At 40.0% G+C, this 22,160-nt stretch overlaps 1 protein-coding gene across 10 annotated transcripts in view; it reads right to left on the bottom strand.

Annotated features, from left to right (window-relative positions):
* Positions 1–22,160, bottom strand: part of LOC109031066 (Ig-like and fibronectin type-III domain-containing protein 1) — a 415,859-nt gene that overhangs the window by 159,420 nt on the left and 234,279 nt on the right. For all 10 annotated transcript variants that reach the window (XM_019042365.2, XM_072298097.1, XM_072298099.1 and 7 more), the window contains one exon: positions 3,469–3,516. The gene's annotated coding sequence lies outside the window, so the exon portion shown is untranslated. The remainder of the gene's footprint in view (positions 1–3,468; positions 3,517–22,160) is intronic.

Here is a 22,160-nt window from a genome sequence, read left to right as displayed (position 1 = left end):
GGGACCCCGAGAAGTAAACCGCCGAGAACGGGTCAAGGGGTCAGGGACAGGTTATTCCTCCGCTTATCTTATTCTTCCGTCGACTCTTTGAAGTTTATTTATTCAATCCGTTGTCATGACAACGCTATCAAAACACAGAAAAAACGTTACTTGCGGAGAGCTTTGCTGATAAAACCGAGTACCAGTGACTGACGTTTTCGCGAGAAAAGGAAAAACAGAGATGCTCTTATTGAGAAGAAACGTTTTAAAAAACACTGAACTTCAGTTCAGACTGGACACACCGAGGTTTCTCGGTTTTTCTATTAGCTGAGTCGAAATTCCGTTTCTGGGATCACAAACTTCAGCGTTAAGTAAGAACTGAAATGTTCTCTCTCCGAGCTTTGTAACAAAAAGAAACTTTTGTTACATCCAAGAAAAATTACGTGAGATCAATGAATAATTATGATCATTAAACTCAAAACTAGAATATTTTAACGAATGATATTCAGTACACGTAGTGTTTTTTGAGTGTTGTGTGGCAATTTGAACCTTTTAAAAGGGATTCCATTGATTCACATATTTATTCGGTGTGAGTATACTACAGTAGATATCGGTTAATACGACATCGGTTAATAAGACATATCGGCTAATCGGATTTCGTTTTCCCCGGCGAAACTCCATAAGTTAATACGACAACGGTTAATACGACATATCGGCTAATACGACGAAATCCCGTGACCTCTTGAATGTCGTATTAACCGATATCTACTGTATTATATTTACATAAAATTATATTTATTATAATGGTTTTAGAAATTCAGTTGTACGGGTTGAATTGACAAAACATTTTTCTAAATAATACTACAATCAAGAGGTTACTTCACTGGATTCAATATGTCCGAGTTTAATGATTCTGATCCGTCACAATGCTCAGGAACCGATCGCAATTGAGTCAGGTTGGGTTAAGTTAGGTCACGCAACTAAACTAACTCTCCGACTGCGCTGGAAGTATCACTCGAATTGAAGGCGCTCCGATCCCGAATTGGTGCACACTATTTCTATACTTTCGATCGATAGATTTTTCTAGGCTTTTCATCTTTTTCAGTACTTTGCAGACAGCTGCTGAGAAAAATACCGTTTAAGGCTAATTTGATGTTGCCAAATTTTTCAAAAAGCCGTGATTAAAAATCGCAGATTTTTAATTAAGTACTTATAAGCATTAATTTCAGAATGATTTAAAATACGCTCATAAGATGGGAATATAAAAAACTTTATTTTTTGGGGGAATTTTTTTTTCAGGAAAAGCGGCAACTAAAATAAGACAACCTCCTACTTTTAGAACTAGGGCGTCTATCGACGCGAGAGGGGAAAGCGAGGGGGTTATTTTGCAGGCAGGGCGGAAATTAAGTCGGAATACGACCGGAACATGGTCAGAGGCCGACGAGATTGCGAATCGAGGAGAATTCTCGAGAAGGAATAAGGAACGGTTTATAAAAATGGGCTGAGAGGTTGGCTTTCGACATATCTATCCATCTTGGCTGTTCGGAGAATCCCAGTGCTCTTACAGAGACATAGTCCAGCGAGGGAGCTATTGGAAAGGGGGAAAAGCCTCTGCGGGAAAATATGCATTTGCAACGAACAATTTTATCTGACGTCACTATGTTATCTGACCACTTAAGTCTGTAAATTGATATCACTTAAATATATGAAAATTATACTGTGTTTGTAGTGGGTACGAGTTATTTAAATCTTTGAAAAAAAATGTATTTGTCAACTTTGAGAAAGTTTGTAAGGAGATAGCCAAGTTTTGTTGAGTCTAAATCATGAATTTTAGGAAATTTTGCAGGGTTGTGCAATAAAGCAACAATAAGAATCTGAAAATTTAATAACATTGCGAAATTGTACAATTTGTATGGCAGCCCTCATTTTGTACACGCACTGAAATAATAAAGGATCAAACGGACTGTAGTCCGGGAATCTTGATACATAAGGTTGAATCGTTCTACAACAATCGTTTATTTAAATCCAAGTACCACGCTTTGATTCGAGGACTCCTTTGGTAAGAAAGCGTATGTAGTTTGCGATGCTGCAAATCGAGCAATTTTTAATACCATTTGTAGCAAATAAAATTTTCTTGCGGTCGACTTACTCCCACACTGAAGTGAGAAAAAATTCGCATTAGATTCAAGGGGAAAGATTCATAGCAGAGCTTTCGGATGAATTACTCGTAATCAAAGAACTGCGTATCACAATTTCAGCAGCATTGAAAGCCTTACATGCCTTATTACCAAAAAGAGTTCTCAAATGTTTTTCTGGATATAGGAAACTGCTTCGTTCCACTTGCTCCAGGCGTGGGGCCCTAGACGGCCTGATTTCCGAAGGAAAAAGAGCAAACCTCAGGTGAGTAATTCGTGCTACGATGGCATCCCGCGGCCCGGAGGGATGAGGAATCAGAGGGCGGGATCACCGAGCGGTTGTTTGGGCGGTTATCAATCAAACGGCAGCGCACGCTCCCCGATTCGGAGGGTGTTTGCCCCTTGGGGGCGGAAACGGAAATAGTCGCCTAACTGCTTGTCGGCCCCGAAGAGGGTGGACGCAGACAGCATTTAAAGTAGGCGAACGATCCGCTAACAACTTCGAATTACCTCCGAGACTAGCCCCCAACCCCCTTACTTCGCCCGACCGGTCGCCGCAGCCGTAAAAAACTGCCAGCGAACACGGTCCAGCGCAACTCACGGCCCAGTTGGGGTAGGGATTTTGCGGTGAGGTAGGGCTTCTGTGTAATCAATGGTTTGAATGGACCGCTTGGACAAGGTTAGGAACCAGGGAGCAGGTGTATTTTGGTCAACTTTTCACGTAGCATTTGGAGGAACAGTGGAAGTATCTGATTGTAGCTCGTAAGTGAAGAATTGACGATATTTGCGTGTAAAAATTCGAGCTTCCTAAGCGACAATAAAAGCGCCTAAAAAGCGATATTCAGCGAAATAAACGTAATTTTTTTTCCCCATCAGAAACTCTCGAAATTTATGAAAATTTGTAAGCTGCAGACACGTGGATTTTTCCACAATTATCGAGACAAATTTCCTGGGATCTCAAAGTTTGCAGCCAATGAAGAAAAATAAAATCATAAAATGTTCCAAAAACACCATTAAATTCTAGAAAAGTTTCAAGATTACAATTATATCAATTACTCTGAATTACGAAGAAGTTAGACGGCTAGCAAGAAGACTGGTAACGAACCAAAGAGATTCGAATCTTACCCTATTTGCAGTGGGAAGCGTAACATCGCCGTATTCTAGAATTGGAAACCGAGAAATGGAGGATTTGGGAGGTCACTTAATTTTAAAAAGCAATAAACGTACAATATATATATTTTATGCGTGAATCATATGACTGGTACGAATAATAGAAATTAAAAGAAATATATCATTCCGATAGAAAACAAATTGTGCTTTTAATCAGCAAAACTAAAAGTATGACGGTACTTACAGAGAATGGGCTGATTATTCATACGTTGTTTTTTCTAAAACTTTGCACCTGGAACATAAATACACTCCGATTAATAATATGAAGAAAAAATAAGAGTGCAAATAAACTTGAGATGACACATTTTTGGCAGAGCAGCAAAGATGTTAGGAATTGTTTTTTTGGGAAAATCATAACTTATTTTTCAAAACCATCAATGGTCCAATACTTAAAAATTGAGTTTTTCGATCTCAAACGTTTCAAAACCCCACGAGTCAAGTACAGAGAGTTTTAAAAAAACGAAAGAAAAATCACAAAATGTCAGAATTATAAAATTCATGAAATTGTGCTCCAAACCTGCCTCTGACCAAATCTCTCGATTACCACGAAGAGAAATATAACTACATTTCTGCGTTGCAATATTTCCCTTTCGAAGTAATATTTTGCACAGGTGAGTGTGTGCACCTGTAACCAAAAATTTCGCCAATGTTCCTCCTTATTGCACGCAAATGTCGGCAACATTTTAAAAAATAAAGAGCACAGTTGTATGCCTGTGACAAATTGAATTCTTCGAGTGCACTGTTCAACCGTGCAGAAGATTTAAGTTCAATCTCTTTAAGTCCTACTATACATAGAGTTGCGCAATCTCAGGTCTTAGATGTTACTATCGGGCAGAGACATTAAAATTTAGTAACATTTTTCGTAATCTTTGGTCAACTCATTCCCGGATTCTTTTTTTACCTTCGCTCACTCATTCCGTTTGTGACATTCATGAAGCGTGAAATCTGGAGCCGTGTTCTCGAAATGTTTGTCCCAAGACCAGTATCGACAAAATTAAGTCAAATTGACACATTGACTAAAATTTGAGGTAAAATCGCACTTCACATTGCACTACTCTGGGTATTGACATTCCCGCATTATTTCTATACATTCGTTCTATCATTCCGTTTGTGACATTCATGAAGCCTGAAATCGGGAGCCGTGTTTTCGAGATGTTTGTCTCACGACCAATACCCAGAAAATTAAGTCAAATTGACACAGTGTTAAGTTTTGAGGTAAAATCGCATTCCACACTGCGCTACGCTGGGTATTAAAGGGCTCTGGTTCCTCCGTCCGGAAAACGACAAATTCAGCCGGAGAGCCTCCAGTTGAACAGAAAATCCCCGGTTCGAGGGGACCCCATCGGAGCAAATAAACATCTGTCTTGGCGGGCGGTACGTCGATAGGTCGCGATGATGGAGCTGAGCGAACTCTTTGAATAATTGAAGGGTCCCGCGATCCGCTCTGCCGTGCTAAGGAAAAACGCAGTATGTCCCATCGGGCGTTGCCATATTTCCACGAACAAAACACCAAATTACTGGCAAAATTTCTCAATATATTTCTTCAAAATTTGGCGATGATATTATTCGCAATTTAAGCTAAATTATCTGAATATTTTAATGAAAAAAACACATAACTTTCCTCAAAAATAGATGTTTTAACCTGGGAAATTTGGCAACGCTTGAATGTTCATAAGGCGTTGTTCCTTAGCACAGTAGCAATCCCGTCTTCGGGTTCGAAAATTGCAGCAACATTTCAAACGCCGCCCCCGCCGCCGCCTCCTCGAGGGCGAAAATGATCCACTCCGAGCCCGAAGCCCGGTTCCGGAACGGTGTAGTGTCACTTAAAAGGGACGCTTCCCGCGCTACTTACCACGCACGGCGTTTTCCCGCGCTGCCAAGTCGGGCTCGACGTCTGGCAAATAGCCTAGCTACGGATGGAATTTAATTCATTCCATGTCGAACCGGCAACCGTGCGAGAAAATCCGACCTGCGTTCGCTCGTTACTGCCAGATTGAATCTGAACACCTCTCACGGTGAGTTCTTATAACGTAAGCACCCGACGCGATCGCGTAAGTGAGTAACGCATTTTTAATTTCAATTAAAGAAAACTTATTTATTGGAGTCATATGAAGGACAGATGAGTAAATATTTTTAAGTGAGTAATGAAACTATATGGAGCAGATAAAACGTATGGCAGAAGGAAATTAACATTTCGATGACTAAAATGCGAGACCAGGTATGTATCTCCATTTGCGACGTTGTGGACTTCCAGTCCTTCTATATTTATTAATTTTTCTTTGGAGAACTATTCAAAGGTGTTTCTTGAAAACTTCCTTGATTTTTTTCATCCATCAGTAGAATATACTGTATAAATATCAAGCCATAAAGTTTACTTGTGTCTCTGCGAAAAAATAAACTACAAGCGACGATTGTGAAACACAGCTACACTGGAAATAAAACACATTGGATCTAGAGTCCAGACTCCTAAAAACATCGACAAGAAAAAGGACTCTTGATTCAATCAGAATCTAGCTTAAATCAAGAACCAAGCCTTTTAATTTAAGCGGATTTCGTTTTGATTCAAGGAAAAATCCGATTGAATCAAGAGTATTTTTTCTTGTCAATGTTTTTAAGAGTGTGGACTCTAGATCCAACGTGTTTTTTTCCAGTGTGCAGGAATAAAACTTCAAACCTCTTTTTCTCACTTTCAACTTAATGTGGATTGGTTCCTTCCTGATGAACTCGGGCCAAATTACAATGCATTCTAGTATCGAAAATCAAGGTGAGCGTTTATCTCGGTCCACCTTGGATTCCTCCGAACTTTCGCGTTCTCCGGACGCGGGAGGGCGAAAATACGATGCGATTTGGGGACGGCGGACGGCGAGACGTCGGGCATTTGTCCCGCTGCGAGACGCGGACATTGAAAGGCACCGCTTCCGATCCCGCGGAAAATGGAAATGGGCGAGTGGGACGCCCGACGCTCTAAGTACGTCATTTTCAACGTCCAGACACTTCTCGGATTGTTGAGCGACATCTCGAGCGATCTCCCCGCCACCGGCGAGAGAGAAACACTCCGCGCCGCGCCAAAACCACATATCTCAACGTCATTCAAATTGGACATACGCGGTTTTTGCCTCCTCTGCTTGCAAATCATCGCTAACGAGTGTCTCAGTTTTCCACCGAGGCGGAGAGCGATCTGGATGATAAGTGGCCGGCCCCGATGGGCATTCCGTCGCTCGGACGACAGAGAACCGCAAGTATACTTAGGGATGAGCCACAGAAAGTATGGAATTGTATTGACAACAGGGGTCATCTCGAAAGGTGGTAACGCCCTTTTGTCAGGAATGCGATGATTCGACGGAGAGCTCTCTTCGTTCGTGGGGCTAGTGGAGAGCTCGACGGGTTCAAACGATCTGAGAGGCCTCCTCTGCGCGAATCTGAGCTTTGGGGGATTTCTGGACTGGCAGTCCTCGAAACTCCTTTGACAAAAGAAGTGTTGGTCTGTAACTTGGCGAGCGTTCTGGCGTGGGGAAAAATTGACGGGGCTATTGAAATAAAAATCGATGGTGAAGTCGGCAAGAAGAAATTTTCGATTGCGGCGATTCAAAAGCTCCACTGTTGTTAAATCTTTTGACATAAAAAGCTGTACCTGAATAATATACACAAATTTTATTTTAGTTTGCGTTATTTTAACCGTGGGTAACACAAGAACATACATATTTTCTCAGGCGCAACCAATTTTTTGTTTGAAATTGGATAAACCTAACCGGAAACAGCTTAACGTAAACTAATTTGACTTCATTTTGCAATTAAGAATTACAATTTCTGGTCCACAAATAAAAACATATATCTGCGTCTGAACTCTACTTGGCACGTATGTTATTTCTAAACCAAGGCAGAAATTGTAGTTTTCCTGATTGCCAAGGGTAGTTAAATTTTTTTGCTATTTCATTTTTTAAACAGACAGCTAAGGAGGACTGAACCTTCAACTTTTTGAGTATATCCTCAAAAACTTAGTGTGAATTTAGAGTAAATGTTGAGGCTTCAAGTAGTTGGGCCATTTATTTCAAAAAATTAAATCAAGAGAGAAAATCGAACGACGTGAAATGCAGTCAGACTGATTCCGATTGAATTTGTCCTTCTCTTTGCTTAGTCGCTCCCACGTTCCGAACTTTTCACTAACTGGACCGCATTTTGCAATGAAGAGGTTTCTGGTTCATTTTAGAAACAACATGTATGCCATTGCTTTTCCTATGCAAAAAGGTGCTTTTAATGAAAAGCTAAAGATAGTGGTCTCTCATTGCAAAATGTAATCCAACTGAAATTGGGGTCAATGACCGACCCGCCGGATCGGATCAAAACTCAATACCCCGCATTCAGTTGCTCCGAAGGTCGAATCCTCAATCAACCTTTCGGTTACCTCAACTGTCAACCATCCCCGGCGACGCATTTAATTCATCCTTCGGAGGGGGAGGGGGGGGGTTGAATTTAATAAGACGCACCCTCGAAGCGCAGCAATGCCACACTCACAGTACGCGCCCGATGGAACCGTTACTCCTGTGACATAAAAACGTAAGTCCATTATCGGATTAGCCATACGGCCCGTATAAATCTATATTTTCCCGGAATCATCTCGAAGAATAGTTACGTTTTTTTGTCGGCAGGGTGACGAAATGTTTGCCTGGGGGTGGTTTCTTGCAAATCTGCCGACCCTGCGCGCGTTACGGGGCACGTACATTCTTGGCATTTCATCCCCCGATGGACAGTGGCGCGACGACGTTTCTGATCAACCACCCCCTGCTCCTCCGTCATGGGGGTTGGGAAATGCAAGGAAGACCATCAATCTTCTAGGCCGACTTTGGAGTGACAGTCGACGACGCGACGCGCCGTCCAGGGACCCCTCCCCCACCCCCTTGCGTGATAGTAAAGGGATGTTGGGGTACGGACTTAAAGTTGCCAAGTTTTCGGAAACCTTTGATTTCCGCCATAAAGAGGTTTGGTGTTCTTTCAATAATTGGTTGAATTGAGAGGTACAGAACAGAATGTGAATGCATTATATGGACCACGTTAAAAAGAAAGGAACCAAGCCACATCAGGTATTGCCAAATTTAATCGGGCAATTTAATTTTTTACATGAAAACGGCTGTGCAGATTTTTATGCAAATTTCTAGGAATTTTCTCCATGATACAAAGCAAATTCCTTAAAATTTTCAAAGGAATCCGCACAAACGTTCTCTCGTAAAAAATCAAATTCCCCTGTTAAATTTGGCAATGGCTGATGTTGCTTGGTTCCTTTCTGTTTAACGCGGTCCATACATAACCGTCCAAGGATAAAGAGAGACCTCAGTCCAAAATAACCTAAAAAGGAGTTATTGATAACAGAGCACCGAGAAGTTTTCTGCAAATATTTTGAGGAAAGAACATCCGAGAATTTCAATCCCAATCAAACTAACGATGGTTTGAAGATTGAAGGTCAAAAAATTTACTTTTTAGGTTAGGGCACACCTGAAAACGTCATGACTTGAAACCTCCTCAACAGTTCCTCATGTTCATTAAAATCCCTACACTTAAGGCAATATCAAGGAGATCGTGAGTCAAAGAAGTATTACGATCACAACCTAAGACAACTTAACTCACACCATTCCAAATAAAAATGAATTGAATGAGTGGTATCGTAAATTTTATAGTTTGTAAAAGTATACATACGTTACATAATCGTTGCCTCCCGCGATAACTACACAGTGACTCGATCGGAGACTACATTTACCATGGACCACTGGACAAAGTAAAACATTTAACGCCACGACACGTATTTCCTCACCAAAATTGACCACAAAATACGGTGAAAACGTCCAAAATTTGCAAATTGAACTCATACACGTGAAAAATCAGCATTTATTGTGTCCGGTAGTTCAAACTTCTTGCTTGCCAAAAATTTAAAAATATTCGTAGCAAAGAAACCGCTAATCAATTTCAGTATTCTTTACAAATCAATATTTTCTCAGCGCCATTTTTCCAGACAGGTTTACGAATAAGACGTTATAGATTGGGAGGAAAGTTCGTATCGTTCAACATAACTTGGTTATCGGAAGATAGGCGATTTGAGCCACACTGAAATTGTTTTTTTCGTAAGCAAGATGTTTAAATGTAGTGATCCTAATGTGCACTATAAACATTGATTTCCGTCACATCGGTCGATTTTGAGTTTATTTGACAAGTATAAACTTTCTTAAACTGTCGATGATGGGAAACCTCTGGAAGCGCTTTAGCTCTCGCCCTGTTTGGGGTTCCACGGCCACACCAGGCAACAACGGAGTCCGCGCGAAAGCGAAACGCGCGAGCCACGTTCCACAATGAAGCAGTGTCTTCTTTTGTGCGAGGCGCTTTGAATCGGGTGCCCCTGCTTTTTGCTCCCCTCTTCCACGTCCTCCACCCCAATTTGTTCCCTGACCCCCTCGTCTCTTGACATTATAGCGATATTCATAACGTCCAGCCACTTTATGCGTTGCGCCCTGACGCGTCAGTGCGTGGTCCCCGGAAGGAAAAAGGCGGATTCAGTATATTGACATTGGGGGGTCTGCTCTGATTTCTATGCAGTCAAATCCTGGAGACATCAGTTTGTTCTTTAAAAAAAAATATAAAAAAAGAATTGTATGACTCATTTGCGGGTCATTAGCGGAAAAATCAGTAAAATTTTCATTCTTAAATGCGCAGCAGTTCCCTAGTAAAGTAAAAATTTGATAGTTAAAATTTCGCAGTGTTTAAATTTGGTTACGTTCTTTCATGCGGGATACGATGAATTTTGCGTTAAAAAGCGGTGCAAATCGGACATTTGAACACATTCATCTTGGTTTTTGCTGATCCAACTTTAAACCGTATAATCATTTTTAAATGTCTTTTCTGGCAAACGGATCCACCTCCCTAAATTCAGCATCTCTGCCCGCTCTGCCGCACAGTATAGTGCAAGTCGATAGAAAAGGCTGGCCTTGGTATTGAAACTTTAAAAGCTCATATTTCAGAACACAAAACAAAAATGTTAAAAAGTGTTTCCTTTGGTTTTTTCGTAAAATGTCCCACGAGTAATACCCATTGAAGTTCACAATGTGGCGAAACGCACATCAAAATCCGCAGTTTTAGTCCAAATTTCATGGTCAAACTTACTCATGCAACGCCTCGCTCCACTGTGTTCCACGGTGAAAAGCGCGATCTTGCAACGGGGATCCCTAGTGTTAAACGCAAGGGCTAATTACGCTTCTCTTCTTATCCACAGAGGGTACCACTTTAAAGTGCGCTGCCAGGATTCTCCGCCCAGCACTCGATTATCGAACGACCTTCATCGATGATTCCCTATCTTGGCAATGTTATTTATCGATCTAGATCCCCCGAAAACGATTCGACAATCGAAAAACGAGAGGAAAGAAACTCGGATAAACGGTAGGGGTCGACGTTTAATAGATAGCAAAGCTGAGTGACTTGGCGAGGGATCAAATTATTTCGGAGTGAAAACAGGTTTAACGCTTGCTCCCTCGAAAAGGCCCTTTAGCTTTGCTTCGCTTCCGCCAGGATGTCGGATTCTACCGGTAATAATTAGGATAGATTCTAAGTGGATATAGATAGATATAGATAGAAGAACAAAGACATACACAGGCAGTTCAAAACGGTAACAGTAGAAAGAAAACAAGGAAACAGTGGGAACAAGGCTAGAATACATTAAATTATACGGGACGTTTCGGTGTCTCACGACACCATTATCGACCGCTAAAAACAGTAAAGTACAAAAATAAAAAAGACATTGAAAGTTCTTTCATAGCAACACCATGTAACACCGTGCCGGTTTCGTTTGATTTTAATTTCTTTTTTATTTTTGCGCTTTACAGTTTTTAGCGGTGATAATAGTGTCGTGAGACACCGAAACGTCCCGTATAATTTTATGTATTTTAGCCTTGTTTCAGCTGTTTCTTTGTTTTCTTTCTAGGTATAGTTATACAGATCCTGCCGTGAGGAGAAAAAACATTCTATGGACATTCAATGGTTGCCAAGTGGGTCTGTTTTACACGAGAGGTGCAGCCATCAATATAAACGTTTTGTCAGAAAACTCCACGAATATCGCGTCAAGTATATCAGGAACTAGGGGGTTACGCCCCCTGGCCGCTACGCGGCCCAACCCCCTGAAGGCGCTCCGCGCCATCAATGGGCCGCTTCGCGGCCCTATTTTTACCCTCCTATCAGTGTTAGTTTTATTTTTCCCCTAAAAAAATACGATATGAGGTATACTTTAATTTTAAACTTTACTTTAAAATACTTTAAAATTAAAAGGACGCGTTTTGGAATGACTGCTTGATGAAATATTGCAATAAAACAATGAACAGTGAAAGTCAGGTAATAATGAAGATTTCATGAGTCGGGGATCGAACCCACACTGTGATCAAAGCGAACGCAATTCTACGTCTTAGACGACTCGGCCACCGCTCGTCATGAAGTCGTATATGCGAATCTTGTGGAGATAAGTGTAGAGCTGATGCGCAGGCTACCCAGCTACTGCGCAACCTCCTCGACCATTGCGCATCCTCCCGCGCATAGCGGTAGCAGTACTGGAGCATTCTGTAAACTCACTCACTTTTATAACGTGATTTTAAAAAAACCTGGGTCCTTTTTCCAAAATCTGATTGCAGCGGGCTCATCTAGGGCCTATTACCTGTCGATTTACGCAAAAATCATGGAAATCGGCCCGGTAGAACGCTCAAACGAACTATGACAAAAAGTATAAATTTACATTGTTTAAATGGGAGAATTCGCAACTTTACCACGTAATATAAAAAAACCTGGGCCATATTTTGAAAATCTGAAAAAAGTTGGCTTATCTAGAGGCAATTGCCCTTCGATAGCCGCAAAAATCATGAAAATCGGCCCGGTAGAACGCTGGAACTAAGCGTTACCAGTTTCGCAAAATTAGGAGGTCTTGGAGCTTATAGTATAGATTTCTAAAATGAATCCTTAACGCGAGGTATTAGCGTATTTTTTATCACGAAGTTTCAAATAATTTTCTATACACTGTTTTTTCAACCAAGGAGCAGTAAATTAAAATGCGGAAGAAATTCCGGAATCATTTTTAAAGAATATGCATACAATTTCAAGTAAATCGATTTTTGTGGGCATAAATATGGCATTGTTTTAGATGTTCATACGTCGTTCTTCCCTCGTGCGGCAAAATTTATGGATTGTACTGTACCAGCCTTCACTATCGAACGGCGGGGAGGTGACTCCCCTCCCCCCCTTTCAACCCTACGAGGAAGCCGTGCAGGAGCTTCGCAAAAAGCGAAGTAATCCAAAACGGGGATGGAGCCGTGAAAATCTGCGTCAAAATTTAATCACACGGCAAGCGCTTCTATCGTCTAGTGATACTAAGTGCCGAAGATTTCTCTAAATGAACTGAGTTGGGAATTAAGACTTTAGAACTCCTGCATCTGCTCTGCACTCAAGCTCCTCCATTTCCACCCCTATTTTTAATCAAATGACGGATCGGAACGCTGCAGTAATGCCGTCCTAAGGAAAAAGGCCGCACAGTGGAGCGAGTCAGTAGAACGCGACGTAGAAACTGATACGCTTAGTTCTTCATTGATACAAAACGTAAAGGTTTAAAATAGGCTCAAAAGTCACGGGTCCCGAACTTTATCTTAACACACCTTTCTTTTAAAATCCTACTGTAGATAGTCCCGCCTTGCCTCGTGCAGTCAAAAGCCAACATACGAATAGATTATTTCACTGAAAGTCAAGACCAAGCTCATATCGCAGACGTTCTCACTAAAAACTCATGTTCAGCTTCGATCTCGGCAACTGCGGATGAATTGACACAGTCCTAGGCCTCCCGGTTGACTTTTTGCTTCCTATTCATTGTTGCTTTCCACAAAGTGTCACTTTTGTTCTCGCGTGGGCCATCTATCAGTCCTCACGCAAGTTTGTAACAGAGTAGAGTGTGTTTGATTGGTCGATCAATACACAAAGTAGAAATGAGAGAAGCTTATGACGATGACAGCTCCTTTGCATGTGGTGCAATCTTGGAAGCAAGAAGACCTGAGCACAATCAACGCAGACAATTTTGAATGTACGCGACTGTCACGAAAAAAACTCCCGCAGTTCGCCAAGGAAAAATCGTAGATAAGGCTATTTCTGTCTACTTAGGTCGAAGAATCGGATTTATTTTGAGTTTTCGAGGGAAAACAGGTGGGAAAGTTCCAATACATTCGTGTTGTCAGAGATAAGTTCCCCGAAGAGGATGAGCACCGTTGAGATGAAAGAAATCGCTCACACAAATTTCAACTATCAATGTAGATAAAACAGTATTATCGCTAAACAAATCAACTATGGAATAATAAAAGATAAGTAGGTAAGGCTATTTCTGTCTACTTAGGTAAAAAAAATCGGATTTATTTTGAGTATTCGAGGGAAAACACGTGGGAAAGTTCTAATACATTCGTGTTGTCGAAGATAAGTTCCCCGAAGAGGATGCGCACCGTTGAGATGAAAGAAATCCCTCACAAAAATTCCAACTATCAATTTAGATAAAACAGTATTATCGCCAAACAAATCAACTATAGAATACCGTCATCCGTGCTTCAGCATCAAAAGCTTTAAATGAAGGTATCACACATTAATCCATTCCCTATCGGCTGAACGCTTAAAGTATCTCAAGAAAATTTCACGAACAGTCAAATTCATTTTGGGTCCAAAAGAGGGTTTCATCTTAAATTCAATTATTTTCAGCGCCGATTAATACGGACTAAAACTAGCGTTAGGTTGTGGGTACAGATTTTCTACCGATTTCTATATAGATTTCTATAGATTTATGGGACAATAAAAAAGAAATGGAAGAAACCACCACCTTACACTGTCTATTAAAATCGGACTGTGGAGCGTTTAAGAGCAGTGATGGCTCCATCCGGGACGGGATGGCGCGCAGCTGAGAATCCTCAGATGCGCCAGGTTCACGTGCGGTGACACGTCACGTCTCACGTCCAATTTGCAGCGCCCGTATCCTGCGTCCCCTCGGTCGGTTTTTCGTCCCCGATCCTTTTCCCGCTCGCGAATCTTCGATGTTGCTCGAGCCGCTTCCCGGGCGTCCGAGTTTAAGCCAAACCGACAATCCGCAATTGAGCAGTGGCATCACTCACTCCTAGCCTCAGCATGGCCCTCTCTACTTCAAGAAAGTATGAAACTGGACATGGAAAAGGGGACCTTTGGAGCACGGAAGCAAATCGAATAAGGTAAGCCCTCAAAAAGCAGTCATCTTGATTTGCATGGAGTGTGTCAAAAAATGCGCAACTCAAAAAAAAAAAAAAAAAAAAAAAAAAAAATCAAGGATAAAACGAAGAAAATGAAAATTTGGCGTGTCTGCAAAAAAAAGTGTTTAAAAATATTAAAAAGTGCCCTTTGATAAATTATTTCACAAAAATATCAAACAGGAGCCGATACAGCCTACGATGTGACCAAAATTCACGAAGGACTTCGAAAAAACAATTTGATGAGTTCCCTCGAAAAATTTTTAACAAATAAGAAGCAACCCCGGAGCGTTGGGAGAAAATTCGTCTTCGCAGTAATTGAATTTAATATGCCAGAGTAGTCATTCTGATCTGTCACTATGCTGAGGAATCGATAGCACCAGAGTCAAGTTGGGTTAAGTTAGGTCACGCAACTAAACTAACTCTCCGACCGAGCTGGAAGTATCACTCGAATTGAAGGCGCTCCAATTCCGAATTCATAAACACTATTTCCATAACTTCGATCGATAGAACTTCCTAGGCTTCTCGTTTCTTTCAGTACACTGCATGTAAATATGCAGCGGAAAAAACAGCTTAATGGATAATTCGATGTTGCCAAATTTCTTCTAATAGCAGTCATTAAAGATCGCAGTTTTGGAATTAGGTCCCCTATGCCTTGCCTAATATGAACTTATAAGAGGTTGAAATAGCACATAGCGTTGAAAAAACTCATCAACTTTGGAAGACGTCAAATATTATAAAAATCGGTCAATTCGTAACGGTAAGCAAGTAAATCTTGCAACACATAATCCAACGAAAAGTTTGAAATTGCAAATTCTTGTTCAAATGAGTACGGTGATTATGACACCGACGGCCATTTTAGTCACACAGTAGAGGAAGATAATGTGACGTCATCATAGTAGACACACATAAAATAACTTCAAAACGGCTCTGCTTGGAACGAGTGCAAACAGTAAGTAAAGTTAAAAACTCTGAATAGGCAATGTTAAAGCAAAGGAAAATTGTGGTGCAATTACGATAAGTTTTTTGTTTTTTACATCTTAAATCTGCCGTCAGTATTGTTCAGGATTGCAATATTTTTCAAGTTCCGTCGAAAATTCAGAATTCAAATTTTGACAGGAAACACTTGCGGACGGAATGAGTCCTCTCAACGAAAATGCGAATCTTCAGTCACAGCAGCATCTTCTTTCAGACACAAGGGAGGAGAAAATCTCTCCAACTTGCTCTTGAAAAAAGGGAACAGAATTAATTATTCAACAAGACGTTTACGGACTTATCAGTGAAAAGAAAACAAGTTGACGTCTCCAAAAGACGAAAAAGCAACGCTGAGAGGGCTGAGTTCTGGGTTATCCACTTCAAAACGTAACGATATACTTCTTATTTATAATGCTGTCAAATTTCTTGATTCTCGATTTTCACTGAAAGGATTTCTCTCTGGTACAACGCGATGCAATCTAATCACTATGAGAAAAACTATGATTCGTCAACGAGAACGAGGCTGTAGTCATTTTTGAGAACACAACATGAGAATGGGACTGGTAAAACATTTTCCAAGAGCTAAACTTTGACTCCTCATTTAACATGTTAGAAGATCGCGATGGACACATTGTGAGAGCCGAAAATTTGACCTCTTGCGCCAAAAATTTCCACCAGATTGAGCTTCAAATCGTACATTCTGGTAAATATTTAAATTCATACGAAGGAGCACAAGAGCTAAATAATACGCGCTCTTTGTCTCCAATCACAGTAGGTATGAAACATTCGATAAGAATTTTCATTCTCATAGAAAGAGCTGAAAATAGTTGTGTTATAGCTTCGATTTTTGCATGAGCTCACAAAAAATCAGTGAAAGAGCGACGCCAAGAATGGCACAATTTGGGCCAGAAGGGATTTTTCTGAAACCGGGCCCAAACGATACCTTATGATACCTTAAAACTCTGGTAAAAATTTTAGCTTGAGTATACGCACCGTTTTTGAAAAATGGGGGGGCAAAGTTGCAAAATCGCCATCATTCTGGACAGCATTTTTACAACAAAAAGTCGGGAAAATGGACGAAAAAGTTACACCATTGATGGGTTTGGGCTGTAAATGTTCTTATTGAGCCCCCGTGCATGTGATTGTCTTCAGTTTCAAAAATTTTGGACGTACAGTGGTCTAAAATGGGGAGAAATCGTGGACAGATAAGGATTCTTTGTCAAACTTTTTAAAAATGGAAGTAAAATTGTTGGTCTCCTGCAGAGATCATGGGGAACAATGTTCTTATTGGTCTTCAATGCATTCAATTGGGTTCAGTTTATCAAATTTTCATCGCACAATGGTCCAAAATGGGAAATTAGTGGACAAATAAAGATCTTCTGCCTAACTTTCTAAAAATGATGTACGACTATTGGTTCCCAGTAGACTTTAGATCCCAGAAAAATTCTTTAAATTCTTTTTTTGACTATTTAAATCTTTTTTAAATTTTTTTTCTCCATTTTTCTTTCTTTTTATTAAATTTCTGAAAGTTTGCATATTTTATTGAAATAATGCTACAAAGTCTTTTCTATAACAACGTTCTATAAACAATACGGTCTGACATATATAAATAATTAAAAAAAATAAAAACATGAATTTTTCCGGGATTTAAACTCTACTGGGGACCAATAGTTTGACAGAGGATCTTAATTTGTCCACTAATTCCCCCATTTTTGACCACTGTGCGATGTACATTTGTGAAGCTGAACACATTTTCATGCATTGAGGACCAATAAGAACATTGTTAGCCATGAAAACTGCAGCAGACTGACAGTTTTACGTCCATTTCTAAAAATTTGACAAAGAATCCTGATTTGTCGATGATTTCTCCCCATTTTGGACCACTGTGCGACCAAAATTTTTGAAACTGAACACAGTTAAATGCTTGGGGGCCCAATGAGAACATTTACAGCCCAAGCCCATCCAAGATTCGACTTTTTCGTCCATTTTCCCCGTCTTTTTGCTGTAGAAATGCTGTCCAGAATGATGGCGATTTGGCAACTTTGCCCCCTCATTTCTCAAAAACCGGGCGTATACTCAAGCTAAAATTTTTACCAGAGTTTTAGGGTATCATAAGGTATCGTTTGGGCCCGGTTTCAGAAAAATCCCTTCTGGCCCAAATTGTGCCAAAAAACGGTCGTTTTTGGCGTCGCTCTTTTCCGTTAAAATGCACAAGATTCTCCTGGTAAAAATGCAATTTGCAGGGGGAAATTTTGGCGACATGGAATTTAATTATGTTAGTCGTATTTTGTTTGGCATAATAATCGTGACTGTTTCGCGAAATTGTGGAACATTTCTATTTTGTTAGAGTGTTGCCGAAAGTTAGCGGGCGGGCTTATTTAACTGAAAAATGTTTGTGTACCATGTGGCAACACTGTCGTAACATTTTGATGCGCAAAAATCGGAACGTCTACTGAGCAGATTCCAAAAATTGTCATGAAGTTTCTAACCACAATTTTCTCGACTATCCTCTCATTGGCTGCTCGTTGATCAAGAAAAAGTAACACAAATAACAATTTTTCGGAAAGAAGTTCCAAATTCTTACCTCAAACAAAATACGTCTGTTCTTCCGTGAGGAATACGACGATTTGTCTCCTTTTTGAAAACCCAATCATAACGGACTCTAGCACTTTTAAAACTTGTTTAATTTTGGGACAGGAAAAGAAGTAATTTCCAGTTATTGGGACCGATTTTCTGCTTTATTTCGGATATTTTTCGAATTCTGATTATCCCCGACCTTTTCGATTTTTCCACGGCCTAAAAACCATGAAAGTAATGGATACGTGTATGATACTCAATGGCCGTTGTTTCTTAACACTATAATAGTATCTGCAAAGTCTAAAATTGGTGTCTGCTCAAGAAGCACGGCATCAAAGCTGCCTCCCTACACTTCACGGGCATCTTTACTTCCTTACACTCTCGTTTGGTCTTGATTCAAAAGCTTCTTTCATGATTCGCCGGCGCCTTTTCATTTTTAATGCGAGGAATCAGCCTTATTCTACCGTCTTACGGAAGAGAGCAGTAACTCCAATCGGCCTTGAGCCGCGGTTAACACGCGCTCTTATGCGTATTGAAGCTCACTCCAAAATGAAGTTACTCCTCCCTTCCGAAACGCGGCAGCCTTGGAGCTCGACTCTGTTGCAGGTCCCTCCATCCGTAACAGCGCCGATCGTACCACTTTGAACCACCTCTACGTTCCTTAGGGACTTCTACTATACCGTGTTATTGAAGAACATCGTATGTGCCTTCGAATTTCGCCAAATATCCTCCAATAGGTTTTTTATTTATTTATTTTTTTTTTTTTTTTGTAAAACAAAGTTCGGAAACTTGAGATGCTGTCGATCAATTTGTCAAATTATCTGAAAAATTGGTGAAAAATATTCACAGGTTTCCCGCGGGATATTTTACAATTTTTATTTCATTAAAGGCAATTCGGCAACATTTGATGGCGTTTACGGTGTTTTTCCTTTGCTCCGTGGTATTGCGGACGCATCCCTCGTTGCGGCTCATCACCGGAGCAGGGATTTCGATATCGAGGAGGGAATAAAAACTGGCTCGCTATGACTGTACTGACGCCTTTCACCATAAATCTCAGTATTTTATCTCGTTCCGGAAAAAATAATTGCAAAATGTGGCTTCAATTTGTAGGGCATCACTGCAAAAATATCAGCGTTTCGAGAGGTGTTTCCTAAATTCAAGTTTAAATTTTTTTCCCATCGAATAAAACAATAGAGGTTTGAAAATGGATTTTAAACCTAACGAAGGTATTATGAAGTGAAACCGTTATTCCAACGTATATTTTGACAATGTGCCATCTTCGAGGAGAATATAAAAATTAAAGCTAAAAACAAACCTCATACTCGAACCCATCATCAATTACGGGATTTCCATTGAACTTTGACGACAGAAAACTTTTAAGTTATTTGACATAACTCGTGAGTTACACTTTGTTTTTCATATTTTACATTCAATGCCCTAGGATTCGTATCAAAACAAGTCGGAATAAAACGGCTGCATATCACAACACCTCGGTTAAATTCAAAACTCATCTCTGTTTAAAAGATGGCGTTGTTAAACAAGCAGTTCATTGACTTTCAACAGTTTTTTATACGTGAAAGTAGTACATGGGCAATAAAATACTTGAGGCTCCGCTCTAACACCTCATCAAAGCGAAACTTTAGATAATCTCTTAGGAAACTTTGGAACTTATACGCAGTAAATCAAAGCTGAGGAATATTCCGACTCTGGTGGGGCATTTTGGAACTGATAAAGTCAGCCACCGGTTAAAAGTTTGCAGATGCTCACATTGACTGTTAAGTTTTAATCAGAAGTTAACGCGTTATATACGAAGACGAAGGTGTTAAGATCGAGCCTGGGGGAAACTAATTTATAGTTTATCACACCTTCTGAAGTCGAGTGAACTGACAATCAAAATAAATCAAGTCAATACAACTATATTAACTCCAATGTACGCGTGTGGTATCCCAATATTTTGAAGGCAAATCTCACTACTTCAGATCTTGGGTTCCAAGTGCGCATGTACGAATTTATCTCTGCTTTAAGGAGGAAGCCAGTGGCATGGCGTGCTTTGCGGGGTATAAATTGATCTGCCATGTAAACCTATGGAAAGAATGGATAAACGGGTTTTTCGCAGCGAACACCTCATAAATCGATTCTTTACCATTGCTTCCAGTGGGGGAAATAACGGTAATCGATCAGTCACGTCTCGCCACTGGAAGAAACGTATATTTCTTCCATACAAGAAAAAATATCCTACATGCTAGGAAGGCATCTCCGTAGTTAAGCTATTCAGATGTTTAAGTGTAGACCAAGAATTGCAAAAAAATCGAGCAAATGTTCATACAAATTTAATAATCAAAAATAATTAATGAACAAGACGTTCAAACTTGTATTAATTCATATTTTGCGTCAAATAAATAATTGTTATCGACTCACTTACGCGAAGGCACATATTGACGCTTGAAATTAGGAAAATGCGTATCTTCGATTCAGTAGCGAGAAGTGGATAATTGACTATCGATATTTCCCCCATTTGAAGCTTTGGTAAAGAATCGATTATTCGGAAGTTCGTTGCGAAAATCCTGTTTATCGATCCTTTTCCATTGGTTCAAATGGCAGATCAATCGATTTACCTCAAAGCACGCCACGCCATTGCTTTGATTACCAAGTTGAAATATTCGGCTCGTGTCTTGTCGTTTTCAGAGGAAACTGACCGACTATTTTTCCCTAAATTTTTGTGAATTTTCCTCACTCATCCAAAAATATTCACGCAAATTTTTAATATTGAAAAATCTCTCAGTTCGTTGAAGAAAACCATAAATAAAATAAGACATACTCGGACATTCTTTCAGATATACGACGGAGATACACCAAAATGAGCATTATTTCGACTTAAACCATCCATATTCTTTATTCGACATTGAAAGGATGATCAAATACAAGGTTAAAGGGGCGAAAACTGGATACAGTCGAGAAGCCCTAAAATACTTAAGAGGAATGAGAAAAACTCATTATCGACAGGTATCTGGCAACATTAGATAAGTTTCCACTTTTAATTCAGAACATCTCTTCGCTGTTCCCTCCATCGCTTTCAATTCCCCAGGAACCACAGTTGTAAAAGCTAACGCGTAAACTTAGATTGGCAACGCTCGCAGCCTTGTTCCCGGCTTCTGCAAAAGTAACAGTCGAGGCTAATAAAACCTGACAAGTCCATTTTATAATAATCCCTAAGCTTCGTTAGAACGCTTTCATTGTCGGCTGATTAGATAATCGACATGTTTGTTTGTAACATTCGCTGATTCACAACAATTATTACCCCTTAATGAATGTGAGTTATGGAAATTGTTTCAACTTGGATTATTGTGAAATTTATCCAGATGATAAATATTTGGTGAGTCCCTGCCTCCTCGAAATTACAAAGTATTAAAAGGAGATTGCAATTCTTCAAATAAAAAAGGGGTAAAGAACATAAAATAGTGGGGAAAAAACAGCCTGCTTTAAAAATCCAAGGACGGACCATTCCAAAAATTGTTAACTTCTTTAAAAACGAAGTTATAGAGTACTGATGCAGGGTTTCTAGCACTTTTTAAATGAAAATTGCTTAGTAATTCTTTGATTTTAAATATCAAAATGCTGAAACCTCTAACTGACGGAATTTTTCACAAAAGGTTCCATTGCAATTTTTCCCAGATTTTACGCGATATTTCAAATTTTTCCAGACGCTAGGGTGAGAAGTTGATAATTCCACAATAAATGCCATTATCAATATATTTACCGTGAGTTCCAAGGCTTTTTCCAGGTTTTCCCTGCAGTGGAAAAAAACGCATTGAATCTGGAGTCTAGACTCTTAAAAACATCGACAAGGAAGTACTCTTGATTCAATCGGATTTTTGCTTAAATCAAGAACCAAGCCTCTTAATTTGAGCGGATTTCCTTTTGATTCAAGCAAAAATCCGACTGAATCAAGAGTATTTTTTCTTGTCAATGTTTTCAAGAGTCTGGACTCTAGATCCAATGTATTTTTTTCCAGTGAAGGCTTCTTCCATGTGTTCCCAGTTGCCGGAAAAATTCCCTGATAATTTCA

Source organism: Bemisia tabaci, chromosome 3 (genome assembly GCF_918797505.1).
Source record: "Bemisia tabaci chromosome 3, PGI_BMITA_v3".
NCBI classification, from domain to species: domain Eukaryota; kingdom Metazoa; phylum Arthropoda; class Insecta; order Hemiptera; family Aleyrodidae; genus Bemisia; species Bemisia tabaci.
This window is presented reverse-complemented; position numbering and strand designations above follow the sequence as displayed.